A 20,492-nucleotide genomic window follows, 5' to 3' on the forward strand; every position below is an offset into this window, starting at 1 on the left:
CCCAATTCACAAAGCACATTAGATATATGGTGACCCTGTCCACTGGGTGCAACAATATGCGTAGTAAACAGACAAAGAACAAGAAATTCACCGACTTGCAGACACTCTACAAATTATCCACTGGTACAAATCACTTCTGTTCTAGGTAGCCTTTTTGCTAGAGTTCTGCAGACACAAACTTGTAAGCAAATTCCACTGAACTTGATGGGATTCAGTTCTGAATAAACAGGATTAGGAAATATAATGCCAGTCAGTCAGCACTTTATGCCCATGGAGGTATGCCCCCATTTCTGGTTCCCTGAAAGGATTTGAAAAAGTATCTCTTTTCTTTTCTTCTTGCTTTTCTGTACTTCTAAAAACCTCAAGATTCCCTGAACCTGTTCATTTCTTATCTCCTGTGTGCATGGTGGGTATCATTGTGGTAATATACGCAATACCTGAGCAGACATAAACAAAATGACAATTAATATATTCCTAGGATTGGCCATCAGAACAAGATTAGGTTATCTTCAGAAGCCCTGGATCTTGGCCAGGCCTGCCTGTTCTAAGAACTTTGGGCTCCTATTTTTTCTTTACAAAAATAGAGATTTTTACTGAATGAGCCCCTTGTGCCTTCTAGTAGCTAAATTTCTTTAAAATCAACTAATCTGGTGAGAAAGGGGGGAGGTGCTGGGGACCTCCAAATATTTCAAAATTATCCACAGGAACCACAAGAAAGCTTTCTGCACCAAAGTATTTTAATGTTTTTCAAATGAAACAAAATAAAATTTAAAATTGGAGTACTAGAAAAAGATATGAAATAAAAATATTTTCCTATGTAGGTGGCATAATTCCAAGAAATGGATCAAGTACTTTTGTTAGTGATAATGTATGAGACTAGAATGTTCCAATTAAGTAAGGATACTGAAATTTACTATATGATAAAGGGCACCCAATATGGTCTACCTTATCTCATCTTATCGCCTTTCCTCTTCTCTTCTCTTACCTATTTTATTCCATTTGATTTCTTCCCTATCTTTTGCCAGTACAGTGGTGCCTCGCTTAACGAGCACCTCGTTTAACAACGAATCCGCATAGCGATGGATTTTTTGCGATCTTTTTTGCTATCGCATAACGATGTTTCAAATGGTAAAACATCGCTTTGCAATGATCGGTAAGCTGTTTTGCTTACCGATTTTTGCATAGCGATGCTTTAAGAACAGCTGATCGGCAGTTCCAAAATGGCCGCCAGAAAAAATGGCCACCCGCAGTGTTTTTGAGCCATTTCCTTGCATATTGGGCAGCGAAAATGGCAGCCTTATGGAGGATTTTTGCAAAACGGTAAGTTTTAAGCCCATAGGAACGCATTAAACGCATTTTCTTTTCACATAGCGACGAATCCAGATAGCAACATTTTTTCCGGAACGGGTTATTGTTGCTATGGAGGGCACCACTGAATCTGGCAAAATGCAAAGATAATTATGTTTCAACCCACGCTCTAGTACTTCAGTTAAGTAATTTTTACCTATTAAATACCCACTGTATGTGTTGAACAACCACCTTCATCATTCCCAGCTAGCGAGTCCATAATGAGACTTCAAAACCGACAAATCTATATGGCACATGGCTAGAGCAGGTGGCCCAACACAGATGCCGGTGCCAACCACCAGAAAATTCCTTATAATAACAATACATTCTTTCTTGTATTCCACTGGGATTTTTGCAAGTAATGAAAAAAATTGTCCTCTTCTACTGGGATTTTTCCAAGTAATGAAAAAAATTGGTTTTCAGTCTTTAAAACTGCATGGACAAAGATTATCTGGCATTTTTATTCTGGTTTTAAAGAATTTACATTTTTGTTTTATGGCTGTTTGATTTTAAATACATTCGAGAATCTGTAGTGTACTGAGCAGTAAGACAGGAATGTATAATTTACAGGACTCAAATCCAACAAAGGGAATTAAAATAACATCCATCTTTTTAAAAAGTTTTGCCTGCAAATAATGAATATCCAGCAGGCACTTCCACAGCAACAGCAGACATTTAATATTAATAATAAACTTGGCATAATATGCTATTAAATTCTCAGAGTGAATATCTCTGCTAACCACAAATGACAACACTGTAACAGTGACAATAATAAAGTCGGGAAAGCCTGAGCACAAAATCAAAGAAAGCAAATAGCATTTGATACCCACCCACATGACTGCCCTCCAAACACCTTTTTTCTGGCTTCAGGACAAATCATAAAAATCCTAGCCCATTTTCTGCTAGAAGGATAATCCCATGACTGGAGATCGATTCATGGTAACCTATTGTCCAACTCATAATATTTTGAATTTGTATAAAATAAATGCATATTCTTGATACATCTATGCACATATAGTTGCACAAGGCACTATGCACCAGCCTAAGCAAAATGGACAAAAATGGCTAGAGTATTACGTCCATTCAAAGTATAGATGAACTTGCACAGAGGGGTCTTAAAATCCCCTTCCACTCAAAAAGCATACTCCAATTCAGGGTGAGATTGAGACCCACCAAGTTGGGGGTTAATCTGAAATTAGGTCTGCTCACTTGCCCCTGCTGTTACTATCTAGCTGCTCCTTTTTCAAAGGGGAGGGGGCTGTAGTTTAGTGGTAGATCAGAAGCATTACACATGCAAGATATTGGGTTCAGTCCTCTGGGCATGTTCAGACTGCTGGAAAAAAAAATCTCTGCCTGCTATCATGCGTAGGGCACTTGTGGTCAGCGGTAAAAGTACTGGGCTAGACAGACCTATGATCACATTCAACTCAAGGCAGTTTTCTGTGATGCAGAGCATATTTAAAAGTAGTAGTGTCTGACTCAATCATGAGACTTGTAGTTCCATCTACAGAGAAAATTAGGTGTCTATTGATCCGTGTAGGAAATTGTTATTTTAAGCTCAGAGAGATGCTGGCCCTGCTGTTAGTGTCTCCCACTCATTTTACAAGGTAAAGTACCAGTAGGGTAATCCTAGAAGATTGAAGGAGGATATAAAACTGAGCAGGACTTACAGCCAGACTGCTGTTTGTCTCTCTACTAGACCCTCTTTCTCATAAGTTAGGGATTTATTTTATTTTATTGCTAACTGTAAAGAGGAATAAGAGGAAGCTACAAAAAAATCTATTTAGGTTTCTAGAGTTCTTTCAAATGCTCAAAAATCTTCAAACTTTTTTGAGCAAGTCAAAATAATATTTTGGAGGCCACATACACAAAATGCTCGGATTCTTTTCTATCCCAGACCCGTCTACTCTGCTTTGAGGGGCATGCCCAAGGTCTCAAACATCTCTCCACCTAGGGATGACAAGAAGTGAACCTAACTGACCAAGGCACAGACGCTATTAAGAAAGTGCTATTAAGAAGAATTACATTATTATGGGAAACCTTCTGGTTAGGGATGGAAATATGTAGAAATGTACTGATATATCCAGTATCAGTCAGTACGTTTTTCAACACCAGACTCTGGGGAACACAAAGAAAGAGCGTTTTCGTGCATTCATATTCTGTTGTGGTCATCCAAAAGATACACATATAAACCAGTGGTACTCAAACTTGATGCCCCAGATAGACTACAAGTGCCAGAAGCTCTGTTTCTTGGCTATGCTGGCTAACATTTCTGGGAGTTGTAGTTCAAGAACACAAGGGACTCAACATTTGGGAACCTCTGATGGAACGAAGTGTTGGATCAGATTTAGTTTGATCCAATACAACTCTTATTTTTACCACTGAATTATGGACTCTGCAGAACAGTAATGATCTAACACATTTAAGTGTTAGTTATTACTGGAAACCATGGATAATTGCATGCTGTTTGGAAAAACAGGCCAAAATTACAGAAAAATCAATGAGGTCATTATGACAGATGTTAACAAATATGAGACAATTATCCACAACAATTTCTTTATTCTAATTCTTCTAATTAACTATTGTAAATTGTGAATTACTGCAACAAATTTTCTTTGATCAGTGTCTCTTTTTGCCCAAGAATCTCAAACGTAACAGCAATTTTGAAATGTAGGGTTTTTTTAAATAAAGGTTTTTCTTTAGACGCTTATTTTACATGTTCATAGAATCATAGAATAGGGAAGTTGGAAGGGGCCTATAAGGACATCAGTCCAACCCCCTGCTTAATGTAGGAATACAAATCAAAGGATGTATGGCAGGTGGTTGTCTAAATGTCTCTTGAATGCCTTCAGTGCTGGAGCACTCACCATCTCTTGAGGTACTGTAATTAGTTCCATTGCCATACTGCTCTAACAGATAGGACAATTTTCTTGATATTCAACCAAAAAGTGAGGTTACTTACCTGTAACCATGGTTCTTCAAGTGGTCATTCTGTGAATTCACACAAACGGGTTAATCCGGCGCCTGCGTCGGTCCTCTCGGAATATTCTCGAGCTCTGAAAGAGAAAGTAACAGACGTAATACTGCCCCTATTGCGCATGCTCCCGCCCACCCCAGCCTCAGTTCCATTTATTCGCCACAGGTGTGCATTGATGTAGTACATACTCGCAGTGACAGATAGAGGGGAGGCCGGGTGGGATTGTGTGAATTCACAGAATGACCACTTGAAGAACCATGGTTACAGGTAAGTAACCTCACTTTCTTCATCGTGGTCTTCTGTGAATGCACACAAACGGGTGACTAGCAAGCTTACTCACCGGATGGCGGGATGTCACTGCAGCACAGATGTCAGCACGGCTCTCCCAAACACTGTGTCCCTTTTGGCCCTGAGGTCAAGTCTGTAATGGGTAATAAAAGTTGACACAGTGGACCACGTGGCCGCTCTACAAATATCTGGCACATTCACACCATGTAGAAGGGCCGTAGAGGATGCAACAGCTCTAGTAGAGTGAGCGCGCAAGCCGTCGGGCGGAGACCTGTGTTGTAGTTCATAAGCCAAAACAATAGTGTTGACAATCCATCGTGAGAGGGTAGAACGCACTGCTGGTAAACCCTTTTTGTGCCCAAAGCAACAAACAAAAAGCCGGTTAGAGGCTCTAATGTCCTTGGTTCTGGAAACATAAAAAGCCAGGGCTCGTCGGACAACCAGGGTGTGGAGCATGCGCTCGACATCAGATGAAGGTTGTGAGAACAAAGTTGGCAGAGAAAGAGGTTGGTTGAGATGGAATTCGGAAACCACCTTGGGAAGAAAGGAGAGGTCCGGGTATAACAAAACCTTATCCCTGAAGAACTGCAAAAACGGCTGATCAGATCGTAAAGCTGCTAGCTCGCTGACACGTCTCGCAGAAGTGATAGCCACTAAGAAGAGTGTCTTGAGAGTTAACAGTTTAATGTCACACGTGGCCATAGGCTCAAAAGGAGGCCGTGTAAGCGCGCGAAGAACCAGCTGGAGAGACCACTGAGGAACTGGTGGTTTGGTGGGAGGTCTCATATTAGCGAGTCCCTTCAGAAAGGCCTTGACAGTAGGGTGGGAAAAATAGCGGGAGGAAGGGGAGTCTTTTGGTTGAAAGGACACGATAGCAGCTAGGTAAACTTTAACAGTGGATAAAGCTAAATTGAAGTCGAACAAATGTCGCAAATATAGCAATAATGTGGAAGTGATACAGGGGACGAAACAAGGCCCGTCTTCAGTAAACTTGAGGAAACTGTTCCATTTATGTCTATATAAGGAAGTGGCTGATGGTTTCTTGGCTCTGTCTAACACTTCCTTGACTTGCGGGAGATCCTCCACGCAGTCAGCTTTAGGGTTTCCACCTCTGGGTGAAGGACGGCACCAGCATCTTGGGTTAGGAGGTCTGGAAGTTGTGGCAGCCTCCTCATCTCCGACGACATACTCACAAGAGTGGGAAACCACGCTTGGCGAGGCCAAAAAGGAGCTATGAATATGGCGTTGGCTCTGGATTGGCGGAGCTTGACCAGTGCCCTCTGAATCAGTGGAAGAGGGGGAAAAATGTACAGCAGAGGATGATTCCATCGGAGCATGAAGGCGTCCCCTAGGGATCCGTTGCCTATCCCTGCCCTGGACGCATAGTTGGCGCATTTGGCGTTTTGCTGAGACGCGAAGACGTCCAGTGTCGGGGTGCCCCACAGCAAACATATGTCCCGGAATACTCGGGGGTTGAGTTCCCACTCGTGTGTTTGATAGGGAAGGCGACTGAGCTGGTCCGCCAGAGAGTTGTCCGCTGTTGGAACATGTATGGCTACTGGAAATATGTGGTGAATACGACACCATTCCCATAGAATTACTGCGAGATACAGTAACGAGTGAGAGTGTGTCTCCCCCCCCCCTGCTTGTTTATATAGTACATGGTCGTGGTGTTGTCCGTTATGACTTGAACACCACGACCGCGTACCATGGGGAGGAATGCTCGGAGGGCCTTGATGACAGCTAACATTTCGAGGTGGTTGATATGAAGGCTGATCTCTTGTGCAGACCAAAGCGCATGTATCTTGTGCAAACCGCAATGCGCTCCCCAACCGAATGGGCTGGCATCGGTAGTTATTTGAACAGTCAATCTCAGTGGTTTGAATGGTCTGCCTATCTTGAGATTCCGGGAGTGTGTCCACCATTGTAACTGTGTTGCGAGTTCCTTGGTCACGTGAAGACGTTTGTTCTGACTGTCCCTCATGGGATCGAACAGGGCCAGGAACCACGATTGCAGAGATCTCAGTTTGAGTCGCGCATGAGACAAGGTAGGGGTCGTGGAGGCCATGAGGCCCAGGAGGTGTTGAGTGTGTCTCGCTGTCACCTGGGCCCCTGGCTGAAACTTCCTTATCGCCCTTTGAAGTTTTTGAATCCTTTCTGAGGGTAAGAACACACGTGCGGTGGTGGAATCGATGCGAGCGCCTATGTAGTGCACCATCTTGGATGGTTTGAGATGGGATTTTTTCATGTTGACCTTGAGACCTAGTTTCGACAGTAAGCGAAGAACCAATCTGGTATTTCTTGAGGCTTGACTTTGAGAGGGAGATACCAGCAGCCAATCGTCTATGTAGGGGTATATGTGAACACCCTGAAGACGTAGGTAGGCAGCTACTGGAGCCATCACCTTTGTAAATGTCCGAGGGGCTGTGGAGAGCCCGAAGGGTAAGGCCCGGAACTGATAAATGGTGTCGCGAAACAGAAAACGCAGGTACTTGCGATGATGAGGGTGGATGGTGATATGAAAATAAGCGTCCTTGAGGTCTATGACGACGAACCAGTTGTTTCTTTTTAACAGGGGCATGATGGATTCGAGTGTGACCATACGAAAACGGCGAGGACGAAGGTAAGTATTCAGGACCCTGAGATCTAGAATGGGCCTTATACCCCCATCCTTTTTTGACACGGCGAAGTATTTGGAGTAGAAGCCGGCCTTTAAGTCTGCTATGGGAACCTTTTCGATGGCCTGTTTTCGCAGAAGTGAGGCAATCTCCTCCTCTAGAGCAATGTCGAATGAGGTGGGACATATGAACCCTAGGGGAGGTAACTCGATAAACTCTAGTTGGTATCCATGAGCAATGATGTTTAAGACCCATGTGTCGTTTGTAATTGTAAGCCAATTGGACAAGAAGGGGGAAAGTCTTGTGGTGCTTGGATTGAAAGGAGAACGCCCTGGAGAGTCAAAGATAACGCTTGGATTTTTTCGCAGGTGGTTTGAAAGATCGCCTACGCTGGGACTGTTGAGACCTGAAACTGGGAGCAGAAGATGATGCTCTAGAGGATCTTTGCTGAGGTAAGTTTCTGTAAGCTTTGAAATATTGGGATGACTGCTGATACTGTGCATAAGACTTGCGCCACTGAGGCTTGTTGTAACGTGGCTGAGACTGAATAGAATATGATCTAGCTGTCTTTTTAGCCTTATGGAGGTCTTCTAGGTGAGTATCCGTCCTTTCATTAAAGAGGCCAGTGGCATCAAATGCGAGGTTCTCCACTTTGCTCTTCACGTCGTCCAAGATATTAGCCGCCCTTAACCACGCATGTCGACGGACAGTGACTGAGGACATAAGGATTCTGGCTGCTGCTTCTGCCGCATGCCTAGTTGAGAGTCGTTGATACTTAGATACAGTCTGAGCCTCCTCATAAAAATTTAAGAAATTCTGTTTAACGTCATGGGGGATAAGTTGAAGTCCAGGCAAAACCTTTAGCCACAATTGTTTTTGGTATGCCCCTAAGGCAGTTTGATAATTGATGAGTTTAATGAGGAAAGCAGTAAGGGAGTATAGCTTTCTTCCAATAATCTCTAATTTCTTGCCCTCCCTGTTGGTAGGGGTAACATGTGATTTACCAGTAGGCTTGGTGCAACTGGTCTCAACAACTAAGGAGTTAGGAATCGAGTGTTTGAGAAGGAATTTGGCATCCTCGCCATGAACGTGATAGAAGTTCTCAGTCCTGTGAGGTAAAGAGGGGGCATCAGAGGGATGTTCCCAGTACTGCTTTATTATGTCCATAATAGCGGGTACGAAGGTCAAACTAGGAGGTGGAGACCTCTCTTGGTTTATGTCTCCAAAAATAAGATCTTCAGTAGCGGGTGCAGGCTGATCTATTTCCAGTTTAAGTGTCTTAGCTAGACGCGATAGCATCTGGGAATAGGACGAGAAACCTTCAGAGGGGGAAGATACATTGGCATCTCCTATATCCGAGCCGACTGTCTCCCCCTCCGGAAGAGCATTCCGGTTTGGCTGTGGAGGAGGCTCCCGTTCTGAGTTGGAGGACATAACCGAAGAGACCTCATCCGGATCGGAGGAGAAAACATCCCTTTTTCTCTTCCGTGGAGGTTTATCGACGTCAACCCTAGCGTTCGACGTCGAAGGTTGTGGTAAGGAAGGTAGGGTAGCAGACGGAGCCAAGGGAGGGAGAGGCAAAGGCTGTAGCGGTCGGCCGTCTGCAGGTCGGTCGACGTCAAGATGTCGATGCCGACGTCGACGGCGAGGTGGGGAGGTGTCTGATGTCGAGGCAATGTAGACGTACTTGGTCTTGTGCCTGCGCCGACGGTCGGTGTCGAACTGGTGGAGGTGGAGCGATGTCGGCGCCGACGATGTTTAGCTCTCCGTGATGAATGGGAGTCCGATGAGGTAGATGCGTGCTTTCGCCGTCGGTGTTTGTTTCGGCGTCGATGCGATACAGAACGCGCCTTCTTGGGGGCACGCTTCCCACGTGACGACGTCAAAGATGAGGAGGATGACGAATTATGTCTCCTCTTGCGGGCCCGTTTCCCTCGCGGTGATTTTGACCTCGAACGGGAGGTCAAGATATGTTTCTTCTTGGCAGGGCGCTTGCCGCGGGGTGATCTCAACCTCGAAGGAGATGTCGAGGTCGACGGAGCCGGGGACCCCAGCCCACGAGTCGATGGGCTGAGAGGGGCCGAAGTCAAGCCTGCGGTGACACCTGCAAGCTGACTAGGTGTCGGAGATACGATGCCCGGAGGCATCACCGGCTCAACTTGTCGAGGAGGCAGAGATGGAGCTGTCTCCGACAAGTATGCCCTGTCTCTCGACGAGTCCTCCAGTATGGGAGATGGGAGGGACTCAGAGATCGACGGGAGTTGGCTTGTAACGTCCTTAGATTTAGCTGAGGACTTCGTTTTGCCTTGTTTTGCCACCTTCGTAGAAGCAGAAGCAGATTTTGCCCTGCTGGGGGCTCTTTTAGATGTGGGCGCCTTAGACTGTTTCCCCGTCTTAGAAGGGCCCTGCTGAGGTGAAACGTCTGCCTCTTGCCGCGGGGTAGCCGAAGGGGAGACCATCTCCGACTCTGAAGGTGCAGTGGCCGAAAGAGTCGACTCCCAAAGGTGGTAATTAAGCCGCTGTTGTCTGGCTTTCAGCGCCGGCTTAGTGAACATCCTACAATGTTTGCAGGACGTAGTTAGATGTCTTGCACCAAGACAAAATAGACACCGATCATGCGGGTCCTGGTGCGGTATTTTGCGAGAGCAAAGCACACAACGGCTGAAGGGCCCTGACGGCATAAGCCGCTGAGTACAGGGAGCCGTTGGGGAAGGGAAAAAAGGCGGGAACAGCGGAGCGACGGCAACAAAGGGAAAAACCGAGTGCAAAGTCAGAAAAATACAGTCCGCGTCAAGGGGCAGTAGAAATACACAGTCCGAATCCAGTCCGAGTCCAAAAAGCCGTAGAAAATCTTAATTAGAACGAGAGAAAAACGGAGCTCGTAAGAGAGGTTCCGAATCACCAGGCGGAGAAATGGAACTGAGGCTGGGGTGGGCGGGAGCATGCGCAATAGGGGCAGTATTACGTCTGTTACTTTCTCTTTCAGAGCTCGAGAATATTCCGAGAGGACTGACGCAGGCGCCGGATTAACCCGTTTGTGTGCATTCACAGAAGACCACGATGAAGAATCTGGCTTCCTGTAACTTGAGTTACATGTCCTGCACTCAGGAATGATCAAGAACAGATCATGCCCCTCCTATGAATGACAGTGTTTCAAGTACAGTGGTGCCTCGCTTAACGGGTGCCCCGTTTAACGACGAATCTGCATACCGATGCTTCTTTTGCGATCGCTTTTGTGACCGCATTGCGATGTTGCTTATGGGGAAAAATCGCTTTGCGATTTTTCCCCATAGCTCATTTTCCCCCAGCTGACCGGCTCTCGCTGCTCAGCTGGGGGAAAATGCCGGTGGTGTCTTCGGAAGGACCACCAGGGAGCCCTCCCTGGTGGTCCTTCTGAAGCCACCACCGGCATTTTTGCCCAGCTGAGCAGCGGCGGGGGCTTCCCCTTCAGAAGCTCCCGCCGCTCAGCTGGGCGGGAGCCTCAGCTGGGAGGAGGGCCGCCGGGAACACCCAGGCCTTGCCTTGCCTCCCGGCTTTACCCTAGCCACCCCTCACCCATCTCCGTTGCTGCCGCTGGGACACGGAGGTGAGGGGTAGCTCGGGGAAAGCCGGGAGGCAGGGCAAGGACCAGGTGTTCCCCGTGGCCCTCCTCCCGACCCCCTCACCCGGCCGGCCAGTCAGCCGGCAGAAAAAGCAGGCATGCGCTCGGGAGGAGGGAGGAGGAGCCTTCCTCCACCCTCCTGCCCGATCGCCGGCCAGTCAGCCGGCTGAAAAAGCAGGCGTATGCTCGGGAGGGGCGGGGGAAGCTTCCCACTCCCTCCTGCCCGATCACCGGCCGGTCAGCCGGCTGTAAAAGCCGCCGTGCGCTCGGGAGGAGGGGGTGGGAGCCTTCCGGCCCCCTCCTGCCCGATAGCCCACCGGTCAGCCGGCTGAAAAAGCCGGCGTGCTCTTGGGAGGAGGGCGGGGGAGCCTACCGGCCCCCTCCTGCCCGATAGCCCGCCGGTCAGCCGGCTGAAAAAGCTAGATGCGCTCAGGAGGAGGGAGGAGGAGCCTTCCTCCACCCTCCTGCCCAATCGCCGGCCGGTCAGCCGGCTGAAAAAGCAGGTGTGCGCTCGGGAGGAGGGGGTGGGAGCCTTCCAGCCCCCTCCTGCCCGATAGCCCGCCAGTCAGCCGGCCGAAAAAGCCAGTGTGCGCTCGGGAGGAGGGCGGGGGAGCCTTCCCCCGCCCTCCTGCCCCAGTGCCGGCCGCGTTTTCGGCCAGCTGATCGGCGGTTCCAAAATGGCCGCTGCAACCATTTTCGCGTGATTTCCTCGCTTACCGAGGGCACGAAAATGGTGGCCCGATGGGGAAACATCGCATAACAGTGAGTTTTGGAGCCATAGGAACGCATTAACCTAAGTTTAATGTGTTTCTATGGCGTTTTCAGTTCCGCAACAAGGCAGTTGAAGTAGCCATAGCTCTCGTAGAGTTTGCCTTTAATGCCTCTGGTGGAGTTTTGCCAGCCAGTTCATAGGTCAAGGTGATAGTAGACATGATCCACCTAGAAATGGTCTGTGAAGAGGCAGGAGAGCCTTTATGTGGGCTATGGAAGTATATGAATAATCTGGAAGAAGTGTGAAAGTCCTTAGTCCTTGATGTGTAAAATGCTAACACACAGCGAACATTTAAGGAATGGAGCATGTGCTCAATTTCTTGCACTCTTGACAAGATTGAGTCTGGTGCCTCTCCCTCAAGAAAAATAAGCAGCGGTCGTGGCTGTCTCTAAAGGGGATTTTGTTGGCACACAAAATACACCTCTTGAATGGGCCTGAGGAGGCCATAACATTTTCAAAATCATGGGGGGGGGAATTTGGGGAAAGGGAAGGCAGACTCATGGAAAACATTAACAATTGTCCCATATCCAAGTCAAAAGGAGAGAATCCGAATAATAACAACCAGAAACAAGTCTGTAATCCAAAACGTTAACTGGTAAGAGTCTGAGGTAAAAAACCGAGGGAACAACGTACAATTAGAATCAAAAATTGTAACCGCAGACAGTCCAAGATCAAAGATTTACCAGAGAGATAGTGATAATCAAAAGCCAGACCAGAATCAATACGAGATAATTGGAAGAAAAAAACAGCTCTACACACAGAGAAGTCCTACAGCAGTGGCAAAAAGGAACTGAGGTATTGAGGGCGGGTGGAGCATGCACGCTAGGGGGCAATGTATTATTAATCACATGTTTTAAGCTCTAGAATATTCCGAGGAGTGCTGCACAGGCATAATCTAAACCCAATTGTGTGCATTCACAGAGACCATGAAGAAGAACCTTATCATTGTTTTTAGTTTGTTCCAATTGGTTTTTTAAAAATTCAACCTATATGTGTGGCTATAGTCTGCTTTGGTTTCCCTTTATAAACCACTTCACCAAGTGGTCTCTGTTGGTTAGAATCAAGTCAAGGATAGCTAGTGCTCCAGTTTCTTTCCCATTTTGTAGGAGAAAATTATCAGCCACACAAGCCAGGAATTTCTTGGAAGGGCCATACTTCACAGAATTTGCCACCCAATAGATATCAAGACAATTGAAATCTCCCACCATTACTACATCATGCCTCTTTGAAATGCTTACAATTTGTTTTTCAAAAGTTTCATCTGCACCCTCTCCTTGATTGATCTGTCTGTAGTAGACTCTGACTACCATGCTCCTTTTGTTTTTTGTCCCAACTACACTAATTCATATGTTCTCAGTGGGACAGCCAGTCTCCTTCTCCTCCTGTATTTCTGTGCAGGAATGTGTATTTTTCACATATACTGCAACTACATTTCCCTTTCTATTCTGTCTGTTCTTTTTGAACAAATCATATCTTTCACTTGCTGTATTCCAATCGTGGGAGTTGTCCCACCAAGTTTCAATTATTCTTATCAGGACACATTTACCCTCCTGATCTAAAATTTCCAGTTCTTGTTTGTTTCCCATACTCCTGGCATTTGTGTTTAGATACCAGAGACTGTGATATGGTGCCTGCTTTGCTTTGTACATTTATATTAATATGATTATTAATGTTAATGTCATTATTGACCACCATTAGAAATGCCTGGTCCAGTCCTCTTATTGTGCGTGAGTCTTCATCTATCCTTACCTCTTTGCTTGTGTCTCCCTCTTGCTTCCAGTCAATTTAAAACCTTCCTAATGAAGTTTTTCATGCTGTGGCCAAACACATTCTTCCCAGTCCTTGTGAGGTGAAAGCCATCTCTTGCTAGTAGTTCATCATCTAGAAAGCTTAGCCTATGATCCTTAAAACCAAATCCCTCATGCAGATAACATCTTCACAGCCAAGAATATTTTCCTTTCCCTTTCTATTCCTCTTCTGAGTAGTGGTAGAATGGATGAAAAATCCTATTTGGGACCCAAAGTCGTTAAATTTCCTTCCCAGAGCTTTGAAGTCTGATATGATTGATGTTTTCTAAGTTGCCCCTGGCTGTGTCATTTGTTCCCACATGGATGAGAAGAAAGGGATATGTATCTGTGGGTTTCATGAGTGATGCCAATCCTTCTGTCACATCCCTGTTCACGTTTCACTCATGTTCATCACTATTTATGTTCATTCATGTTTATCACTTGATAAATATAGCACCAATTAGCAGAAAGAGTGAACATTAAGAACTTCTTGTTTGACATTGGAATGGACTGCCTTGGAGGGTGGGTGGAGTGTCCTTCACTGAAGGTTTTTAAAAGAGGTTGGATGGCCATCGCCATCCTACATATAAGAGCTTTAGGGAAAGAAGAGCCTTCAAGAAGGAAAAGGAAAGAAGAACTTCCAAGAAGACAGAAAGGAAGCTTAGATTACAACTTTCCCCCAGCCTACCAAATGTAGGTATTTCAAAGGGGTTAAAAGGATACATTGGAAAGCAGTAGCTGACAGAAGTCCCCAAATTAAGGTGTTGAAAGCCCTCTTTATTGTCTCAGATGAGCCCAATAGCTATATCAGCCCTGGCACTGGTGTAGTTAATATCCCTCACTACAGGGTTGCCCCAATAAATTATACTCCCTTTATGAGAAGCAAGCTATCCAGTAGCTGAGGTATATATCCTTTGCAACACTGCAAGGCATGCTGAGGAACACCTTCAATGTGGTTCCATTGAAGTTCCTATAAATATTTCAGAGTGGATAAGATGGTTTAATAAATTTATCCTACACACTTATTCTGAAGCTTGCATTTTTCACACAAATCCATAATTCTGAAATCTGAAACTGAAAAACAGTAGCTGAAATCCAGGGGTTAGTCACAACTACAGCAGGTATATTAAATTAGTGAGGATTTAGTAGGTCGATTCCTCCATGAGTTCCATTGATTTAAAGGGCCAACTTCAGTGGTAAATTACTGCTGAATTTCAGCAAATTAAAGCCTGAAATCAGAAACTGACATGTAGTATTTAATTACCAACTGTTCTTTTTATATACTAATGAAATTGGAGAGCAGAAAGGGACCCTAGGCCATGGAGTCCAACCCCTGCCAAAGCAGATAATCCATAATGACAACATTCCAGACAGGTGGCCATCCAACTTCAAAAACCTTCAGTGAAGGACACTCCACCACCCTCCAAAGTAGTCCATTCCAATGTCGAACAAATTCTTCTTAATGTTCACTCTTTTTGCTAATTGATTTCCAGACATTTTACAGACTTGATTGCCTTCTTCTGGATACATCCCAGCTTGACAATATCCTTCCTAAACTATGGCACCCAGAACAGAAGACAGTATTCCAGGTGAGGTTTGACCAAAGCAAAACAGAGTGGTGCTATTATGTCTCTTGGTCTGCAGCTTAGATGTCTATTGAAGCAACTGAGTATTGCATTTGCTTTTTTAACTTCTGCACCACACCGCTGATTCATGTTAAACTTCTGGTCAATTAAAACTCTAGGTCCTTTTAAAATGTACCACTGCCAAGATAGTGTTACAAACCTTATACTTATGCACAGATTTTCCTGCCACAATGTAAAACCTGTTGAAACTCACTTTAATTTGTTTTCCATCCTATTGTACTAGACTCAGTTTTATACTATTTTGTTTTAACTTTCCCACCTACCTGGAACCACAATGAAAACAGTTTCTGGAGGGATTTTTTAAAAAATGGGGAGGATTCACCAATGGAATTTTGTCTTTATTCAGGATCTTTCTGTTAGCTGCAACAATCACTTTTACAATTCCTCTCAGTTCACAGAATTCTTTATCATTCTTAAGTACCCCTAAGAAGTATGCCAAACTCATGATATCCAGACTACCCAGGGAGGCCTTATGTTGAGATGGCATTATCTGCAATGACTTAAAAAAATTACCTCCAGCATCTAACTGCTCCCACTCCTAACTTTTTCCATTCTTAGCCACAAATATTTCTTACAGTACAATCTTACACACATTTATTGAGCAGTACTAGGGAATACTTGCAGGTAAGTGTGCAAAGCACTGCACTTTCAGTTCTGAGCTTTACTGTCTGCACCGCTTAAGATTTTGAATGAATCATGTGAAGACCAAGTTCTACTTAGCACAACATAGCATAAATCACTGTTGTGTAAAGAGAATCAATACTACAGATAGTTTCAAACTGAGATGGCATCAAACAAATGAAGCTGCATACCTGCAAATGTATATTAAATACTGTCAGCTTTCAATCTCCAATTTCAATCATTTCACTGGAAAAAAATGAATTATTGAACTCTTTAAAAAAATAATACTATTCATAAAAATAGCAAGAGTGGTCACAGTGTTCTGAGAGGAAACATTGAGTAATTAAGCAGTAACACTTAAAATCTTAATGCTACAATTTATAGACTTCCCATATTTCAATTGTTTTAGTAACTTACAAAACCTGTCCCAAGTAGATCACATCAGTTTCTGAAGGAATCTAGACAGGTAAGCATACAGCAATCCTCACTGCCCTGTACATTGTGATCTAGAATGTTTCAAGTTCAATGTTCTAGAATACCAACTACTTGTTTTTAAAAAGTCTACTCAAAAACATGTACTAAAGTTTCAATGATTTTATCCACAATTTTAACTTTAATTGTTTGTTTTAAACAAAAGCACCAAAATGACCTTACATCTTGACCAACTTATGACAAGGGCAGCAGATATACTTAAGTTTTAAAGCTGATTTTAGGTAAATCAATATTGTAGGCAAAGAAGGCATTCTACAAGTTTCAAATTTTTTCCTTAAAAATAAAGCATATTATAAAGTAACACAGTATATGTTTAAAAATTCTAACATTATTATTGTAGATCTAGAATAACTGATGAGTCATACAACTGACTTGTGGATATCATTGCCATTTCAATCGGCACTTTAAATTTTTGTCCTTCATTTTTCCAGTACATAAATGTCACCTACATGTTTGAGGACCAGCTGTTCTGTTTCTGAAGTAACACAGAATAAGTCATTTTCCATTCATAGTGAGAAAAGACATCTCACATGTGAGATGGTTATTTTTTATTATTCCTTATTTAAGTCTATTCCTATGAAAAAGAAACACAACTTTGAACCAAACAACCTTGGAGATTCTAAGAACAACTTTTGTAATTTTTGAAATGAAATATCATTTTAGTTAGTTACATTTATTGTCAGAGTTGTACATTCCAAAGCACTGTTGCTGAGATAAGGTTACAAAACCACAAAGCTTAATATTCGCTTTCTGAATACTTAGCTATGAGCTTCAGATTCTCAGGTTTAAACACAAAGATGTTTTTATTTTAAAAAAATTACTACAAACAATTATTCAGTGTTATGACAGTACTCCAAGATTATAAAAACCCTGTACAACTTGAAATGATGTATTCAGTGATACAATGAGTAGCCTGTGGTAACACTGGTTCTTAGAGTGGCCATTCTTACGTGGAGAACCCTAACACAATTCACAAGATTTACTTCCAAGTTGACAAGTACGGGTCTGCAATGTAAAACTGGCAGTTCACTAAAGTCATGGGAGGTCCTGAAGCAAATTTTAGATCACCAATGCCACTATCAGTGCACAGGCATTCTTCTCCACCTCCTGCTATATTTCCTTCCAATTAAGAAGAGTGACACCTGACATTAGAGCAGCATCATTTCATACTACAGTAGAGGGATGGGTTCCAGGAACTGACACTCTTTCATCTAATTGAATCATTTACAGCTTTCTGACTTTCTGTTGGTTTTAATGTGGAAAAAATGCAATGAGTGACACCAACAAGCAGTAAAAATGGACTGTGTGGATCTGAGATGATTTATTTTCAGTCATCTTAGAATCAAGTGGGTGGATCTGCATGATGGATGGGGCCATTAGTATTAAGAATAATGCCACTATACATCCAGGGAATTCTGAAATAACCAAGGAAATTGAGATTAAAACTAAAGTCTAATAGTATCTTCTGAAATTCTTCTAGCAATGTTTTCTTCCCATGTAGTAAAACCTGCAAACAGTACTGAGAAGGACCAACAATAAATGTCATTAGTTTTAACTGAAAATAATATTCTTAAACGTAAAATTATAATTTCCATTTTAGACTGTACTCTTGCTTTTAGACAGATTTACCTAACAATAAATTTACTGAACTTACACATTATTTCTGGGCTGTTAAAAGTTCAGCATGGGAAAAGTTTAGGATTAAGCCCATAAAAATACAAATTAGCACCTGTTCTACTTATGTTTTACATTTTCTGTTAACGCTACTATTCCAGTTGTTAAAAGCTAAAATAAGTTCTAGACTGCCCTCTAGTGTTTTGCCTTTTAAAATTTAGGATGTTGTTCCAATGACAGGCAGTAGCATCCTATAATTACTCATGCATTTGATTCACCAATAAACAGGCAAAACCCTGTTGATTAACTTTGTGCTTGTCGTAACCTAGATCAGGAACTGGAAATATTACTATTACTTCCCACAAAGTGCTGTAATTGGACAGTGCCGATGAGATTATTGCTCTAGATTATAAACTAGAGCTAACAATGAGAAATGTCCAGGTCCTGACCTGTTTTCCTTCCTCTCCCCATTCTAGTGTTTTTCTGATATAGTGTTGTTCAACAATATTCTGAAGACAAGTTATCTTGCTTTCTTTTGTATCTAGATTTCTAAATTGCTTTGGAAATCTTTCCAAAGCAATTTAGACCAATTAGCAACCAATTCAAACTGATACAATATTATTTAAATCCAATCCAAAATGGAGCTTATTTAGTTTGGGATTTCAGATTTAGTCAAATCAGCAGCACAGGCGTATGAAATTACTTTTCAAGTTTTTCTAACATTTGGAGCAACTTTGTTTTCAAGAACGTATAATTTTAAAAAATAGTTATTCATTTTATTATTTGTTTCCTATGTCTACAGGCCACCCTTAAGCCACCCATGGCAATCTGAAATGAGGTTTTAATAAAATTAAAAATCACCATTACAACCTAATGAATGTAACTGTCAAGCCTAAATTACAGTAGCAGAAGGAAAACGTTGCTAATTCAGGTATCACAATCAGCAGCAAACAAAATACAATGTCATGAACATGAACGTGGAGGAAGGCCAAACAAACACAATGAGGCTTACATCCGAGCTAAAATTCATAAATATGTGTCATATCTTGTATTCTCCAACAAGAAGAGATTGTTACATTTTAGCCAAAAATTCAGAGGTGCCCTGACTTTGCAAGAATGTAGCTGAAGTTTATCATGAAACTATCAGACACAAAGACAAACACACCAACAAATTAAGTTATAAATTCATCACTGCATTATTGATATGCAAATACAGTGGTGCCTCGCTTAACGAGTGCACCACATGACGAAATCGCATAGCGATCCGTTTTTTCGGATCGCTAATGCGATCGCTTAACGTTTTTCTTATGGGGCACAATTCGCTTTGCGAAGACCGGTAAGCGTTTCGCTTACCGATCTTCGCAAAACGAAGCCCCGACGATCAGCTGTTCGGCGGCCAAAATGGCCGCCGGAAGCCCGGAAATGGCCCAAAATGGCCGCGCGCAGTGTTTTCGCGCCCTCGTTAAGCGAGGCGAGGGTGCGAAAATGGCTGCCGGCCATTACAAAGCTTCGTTGAACGGTGAGTATTTGGCTCATTTGGAACGCATTAAACCATGTTTAATGCGTTCCAATTGAAATCCCTGCCCCGTTCAACGATGCTTCAGCATAGCGAAGGTTAATCCGGAACGGATTAACCTCGCTATGCGAGGCACCACTGTATGTATCTCTGCCAAGTTGAGTACTATTAACTCTTGGGCTAACACACCAGTCAAACATAACCACTGTTCTGCATGATCTGCACTTGCTTACACACTTTGCCACACTATTTTATTCCACTCACTAAGTCTGATGAAGATGTCAGTATAAGGATTGTTTGTACTGAGACTTTTATACAGCTTAACCTATTAGGCACAAGACTGAAGCCTACAGCCAGCATCCTGCTCAATATTTATTCACACTATTCCAGGCACATGATCATACACAACTGGCACCCTGTTAGACTGCTACACAGTTCTACAGTTGGAGCTGTTTGATGGAAGTATCTCTATAGATACACCTCAACTGATGGCATCATCTTGCATTCTGTATAGAATCACAGAATCATAGAAAAGTGAAGTTGGAAGGTGCCTACAAGGCCATCAAGTCCAACCCCCTGCTCAATGCAGGAACACAATCAAAGCATATCTGCCAGGTAATCATCTAAGATTTTCTTGAATGCCTCCAGTGTTGGAGCAATCATCAACTCCTAAGGTAACTGGTTCCACTGTCGTACTGCTCTAACAGTTAGGAAGTTTTTCCTGATATTCACTGAAATCTGGCTTCCTTTAACTTGAGCCCATTGTTGCGTGTCCTGCACTCTGGGATGATCGAGAACAGATCTTGCCCCTCCTCTGTATGACAGCCTTTCAAATACTATTTGAAAAGTACTATCATATCACCCTTCAGTCTTCTTTTCTCAAAGCTAAACATGCCCAGTTTTTTCAGCCTTTCCTCATAGGGCGTGGTTTCCACTGTCATACTTGTTGCCCTCCTCTGAACTTGTTCCAATTTGTTAGCTCCCTTCTTGAAGTGTGATGTCCAGAACTGAACACAATACTGAAGGTGAGGCCTAACCAGTGCTGAATAGAGGGTGACTAGCACTCATGGGATTTGGAAACTATACTTCTATTAATGCAGCCTAAAATAGCATTTGCTTTTTTGGTAGCCACATCAACTGTTGGCTCATACTTAGCTGGTGATCTACGACAGTTCCAAGATCCTTCTCGCTCGTAGTTTTGAGGAGGCAGGTA

At 43.5% G+C, this 20,492-nt stretch overlaps 1 protein-coding gene across 50 annotated transcripts in view; it reads right to left on the bottom strand.

Annotated features, from left to right (window-relative positions):
- Positions 1–20,492, bottom strand: part of BBX (BBX high mobility group box domain containing) — a 164,152-nt gene that overhangs the window by 68,645 nt on the left and 75,015 nt on the right. Inside the window, exon 4 of one of the 50 annotated variants that reach the window (XM_078389890.1) lies at positions 4,310–4,403. The exons of the other annotated variants lie outside the window; for them this stretch is intronic. The gene's annotated coding sequence lies outside the window, so the exon portion shown is untranslated. The remainder of the gene's footprint in view (positions 1–4,309; positions 4,404–20,492) is intronic. 50 annotated transcript variants of the gene reach the window in all.

The sequence above is a fragment of the Pogona vitticeps genome, chromosome 3 (genome assembly GCF_051106095.1).
Source record: "Pogona vitticeps strain Pit_001003342236 chromosome 3, PviZW2.1, whole genome shotgun sequence".
Classification (NCBI taxonomy): Eukaryota; Metazoa; Chordata; class Lepidosauria; order Squamata; family Agamidae; genus Pogona; species Pogona vitticeps.